Genomic DNA, 5,604 nt, shown 5'->3' on the forward strand with positions numbered 1-5,604 from the left:
CAATATGGATAAGCTAAGGTTTTCAGAAAAAGAAATTGACCAACTAATTCGCACATTACAAATGCAATCTGTTAGTGGAACAGTAAAATTATGCAAGACTTTTCTCAAGTTTAAAAGGTGACATTGTTTTCGCTATTTTCAGTCAATGATGGAAATTTCTATCTTTGCTAGAAACCAGCTCCTCCTTCAGAGGAGGAATTGAAATGATTAAAAAGAAAAGAGCTTACATACATACATACGTACGTACATACATACATACATACATACACACACATATATGTAAGTACATACATATATATATATATATATATATATATATATATATATATATGCATTCATATACATACATACGTACGTACGAACATAAGTACATACATACATACATACATACATACGTAAATACATACATGCGTACATACATACATGCGTACATACATACATACGTACATACATACATGCGTACATACATACATGCGTACATACGTACATACATACGTATACAATATCACAGTATAAAGTTTGCTGTCATCCATTAGTGTAAAGTTTCATTCGTATAAATATCTCAAATGGTACACAACGGACGTGTTTGTGTGTCTACATCACCATTTGAATATCCATACGTTATACTCTTTAATACACACATCATAATCAAATATGTATGTATATATATGTATACATTTATGAATACATGTATATATATATATATATATATATATATGTGTGTGTGTGTGTGTGTGTGTGTGTGTGTGTGTGTGTATGTTTGAATGCATAAATATATATGTTGACTATAATTTTCAATTTCACTTTTATTTAGGAAAACTACACGTAGATTATTCAAACCATTGATTTATGCTTGTAAAACGAGGTAAAATTAATTATTTACAAATTACTAACGCAATTGTGCGTTAATTTCCTTAGTTTTTATGTATTATATTAAAATTTCAATTTTATGCAAGACGTATCTGGGAAGTAGAATCAATGGCGCTTAAAACAATGTCTTAAGCTGTCGGCGCCATCTTAAACATACATATATTCGTATGTGTATGCATGCGTGTATACATACACATGCATGCATGCATACATACATACATACATACATACATACATACATACATACACTACATACATATATACATACACACAAAAATACCCTGATGATGTTGCAATTCCATTGAAGGAGACTTAATCTAGGTTAGAAACCCGGCTCTTTCTCTATTAACAAGAAATCTTGAAATAAAACTGGATAATGGCATACATACATATATACATGCATACATACATACAGACATACATATATTAATACATACATACTGATATGCTCAGTATAGAAAACGCATAGCAGCGCTCAAATGAATTTGAGCTTCAACTGCGAATTCTTCATCCTGGTCCACGGCATCAATAGTGGCTGTAAGAGAAATCTAGCAGAAGGTAATATGGAGGTAGTAATCCAGTGAAACAGAATTAGGGTTCTAGGCTCAACTGAATTTATTCTCAAATGGAGCCTCTGACCTCTCTATCTCCCTAAAGAGGGGAAAGGATCCCTTCGGTCATGAATGACAATGGGATTGCACCTAGAAAGTTACCCTCGCAGACACAAGTCTGGGCAAAGTTGTTTATGGGAGACCAGCAGTCACCCATGCATACTGGTCTCCCCTCTCCACACCACTGATGTTATCCAAGGGAAAGGCAAAGGGGCCGATACAGCTTGGCACCTGTGATGTTGCAACTCATTTCTACAACATCTGGAGTGAACTGGAACAGCTGAGTGAACTGGAACAGCTGAGTGAACTGGAGCAAAGTGAAATAAAGTGTGTTGGTCAGGAATCGAAATCACTACCTTGTGATTGCGAGCCCGACGTTCTAACCACTGAGCCAAACCAACTCAAGTCCTTGGACATTCCCTATACCTTATCCTTATCTGTAGTTTTCCCTCTCAGGAATAGTGGGCGGAAAACTGGACGGATGGAAAAATACAATTGTACATCCGGTTATCGACAAACAGTTAAGTCTTGGTTGACTTGGTATTTTGGTAGATCATTTGGCTAAAGATTCCTGACTAACGTGAGCAATTCATGCTAAACATAAAATCCTCCATTTACATATTGTCATAACTCTATGGCAGATAGTTTGAGGTACACAACATAAGAAAAGCGAAAAAGCCCAAACACACATCACACCATCTCACTCTGTCGTCTCTCATCATCTCACTCTCTCATCTCGCATCATCTTACTCTCTCACCCTCTCATCATCTCACTCTCTCATGTCGCATCATCTCACTCTCTCGTCTCGCATCATCTCACTCTCTCGTCTCGCATCATCTTACTCTCTCACCCTCTCATCATCTCACTCTCTCACCCTCTCATCATCTCACTCTCTCGTCTCGCATCATCTTACTCTCTCACTCTCTCGTCTCTCATCTCATGTAACGTCGTTTAGAACTTCTTTTGCATTTTATTCTTACATAATCTCGCCGATTATTAAACATTGTTAAATGATAATAAGAAAGATTATTATATATTTTATATCAAATAGAATAATAAAAAAATCGATTTCGTGTGTGTAAACATAGATTTGCTCTGTAGGGATTTGAAATTAAATGCTCGAGAAAGAGTAAGAGGGGAACAGAGTTAGTGTGAGAGAGAGAGAAAGCTGCGACGAGAGAGCGAGTGAAAGTGAATGAGGAAGTGAGTGAGAGAGAGAGAGAGAGAGAGAGAGAGAGAGAGAGAGAGAGAGAGAGAGAGAGAGAGAGAGAGAAGACCAGCAGATAGACTATGAATATTTTGGATTCTTATGAGAATCTTTTCAGTTTCCATCTAATCGATTCCTCTGTGTTTCTCAAACTGCCTCCTCCTACCACTACTCTTTCCCCCCACCCTGTCAGAAAAACTTCGCATAAAGATTCTGTTATGGAATGTTGCAGCTTGGAAAATAAATATATTTACACTCACACAGAATGGATTATTTACTTATCCCATGTGATATATATATATATATATATATATATATATATATATATGTGTGTGTGCGTGTGTGTGTGTGTGTGTGTTTGTTTATTTGTGTGCGTGTTTGTACATATATATGCTTAAATACATGTATATACACACACACACACATACACACACACACACATACACACACACACACATACACACACACACACACACACACACACACACACACACACACACACATATATATATATATATATATATATATATATATATATATATATATATATATATATATATATATATATATATATATACATGCATATATATATGTATGCATGTATGTACAGTAGGTGGGCACCGTTGTCTTTAATATATTCCCATACACTCAAACGCAGACAAGATGTTTGCTGTGGAAGCTGTCTCGGGAGAGAGGAATTGTCCTTCCAGACAATATATGTGAAGACACACCATTGGGCTATGAATGACGTCATCGAACTGTAAAACACGTGTTTCTGCGTCCAAATCTTTCGTTCGCAGTCCATCAATAGCTCTTAGTCACATATTCAAACAATATCCGCAGCGAAGCTATATATTCCTGTCTGGACAAGATCACTTCTCAGATCACACGCGAGAACCATAAATACCCCACCACATCACACCCACATAGGCCCTGGGACTCTTAAAATCGCTTCTCAGCCACTTCAAATTATCCTACCCTTATATATCGAGTATCTAAAATACGTATTTTTTCTTGCAAGGAATTATACAGGGGTCACTGGGAACATTTTTAACAACGTTACTGCCTCCAATTTCCTTAAGTGTCCTTCACTCTCTACAGACCATCGACGACTTTTCCCCACTGATCTAGATTTTGGGTTGTCTTTTCTTCTTCTCGCCATTTGGATCCCCGCTTTTCTTTGCAGCTTCCTTTCAGATTTTCCAGTACCGCGTCATCTTTTTCCCTGATGGTAGGTCGTTCACTTGTGGATCTTGTTGGTTTCAAATCGTTGTTGATGTTTCTGTAACTTTACTCTTTTTCTCGGCAGGACCCTACGCAAACCCATTTTTACTTCTGAGGTATCTATCCCTTCGCATTCCAACATGGGAGGCCTTACCAAAGCTTCCACTCCGTTGGTATAACTCTCAGGGTCATTGAAACACAACAGTTTCCATAATCCAGCAAGGATCCGACCTTTCAGTTACTTCCAGCTTTTATACTTTTTTTTAGATAAAAAACAAAACGTAGAAAATTCAATATCTATGTTGAAAGTTTCCTTGTGATACTCAAACCAAGAGCCTGGATATCTTCCAGCAACAACGAGCATTATCGATAAAGCTGCATCATTCATTTAAATACTTTGTGGTTACCAAAGTTCAGAGACATTATCTAATTACTGTTATCAGAAGGAATACTTTAGGGGCAGCTTCTATATGTCTTACAAAAGAATTGAGTGTTTAATTCTTGCTTAAAATTATTGCTAAGTATTTTAGCTTTTCCAATTCTATTTATAGGACAACTAATCGTATCTCAGTAGAACAAATATCTTTCGTTTTTCTTGAACATTCTGGCCCCTTTGTATTGAAATTCTTGGGCAGAGTTGTTTTTAGAATGGCTTCACTAGAACCTGTTTCTTTTAACAAAAGCAGAAACATTTGCTGGACCAGTGATTTACATAAGTTAAATATATGCATTTTTTCGTTTATATGGATATATTCGAGATTTATTCTCTCCGTTTATTTATTTTCTATAGACAATGGGCATAGCCACAACCAAGTTTGAGCTAATTGCAGAGCACTCTCAGCAAAGAAATGTCACATTTAGGCGATTTAAGACGTGAACAGTGCGGTTCGTGTCCTTTCTCTCTCTGCGTATATATATATATATATATATATATATATATATACATACACAAATACACATGCATACACTATCATATATCTTAAATACATATACAAAGAAAAATACATGTTCCCCGTCCTAATCTTTCACTCCGTAAACTATAAATGTTATATTTGAAGAAAACAAAAGTTTTCCGCGAATGACATAATTCAAGTTGACTTGAGATGCATACAAAAGCAACGAAGACAGTGTTTTGCTCTCTTCACTTATTTCGGCCTAAGCAGAATTGATTAACAAGAAACTGCTATTAATAGAATAGATTTTCTAAAACAGCAACGTTAGGTGGCGCCACCTCTAAGCATGAGTAAATTCCAAACTATTCTACACTTTCATACAGAAATTTAGGTTGTTAAACGAAAATGATTTTCCCCCAAATAGACATTTATTTAGAGGGCGCTGGTGTGGCTGTGCGCTGAAGAGTCTCGCTTTGCAACCATGTGGTTTTGGGTTCAGCCCCACTGCACGGTACTGTGGGTAAGTGTCTCACCCCGAACCAAAACGACCAATGTCTTCTGAGTGAATATGGAAAGTCTGTAGAAGCCCGTCGTGTATACACACACACAAACACACACACACACATAGAGTCCCTGTCAGTGTATATGTATACAGTTATGTGCTTTGACTACAGCATTAGAGCATTTTAGCTCTTATTTCTAGCAATGTTGGTGTTTATAACACACTAGTCATGTTTAGTAATAATTATAATTCTCCTTTTTGGTGAAACGTTGCAAACTGCTGTCTACATCAATATA

The sequence above is a fragment of the Octopus bimaculoides genome, chromosome 3, assembly GCF_046866305.1.
Source record: "Octopus bimaculoides isolate indiv1 chromosome 3, ASM4686630v1, whole genome shotgun sequence".
In the NCBI taxonomy this organism is placed as follows: Eukaryota; Metazoa; Mollusca; class Cephalopoda; order Octopoda; family Octopodidae; genus Octopus; species Octopus bimaculoides.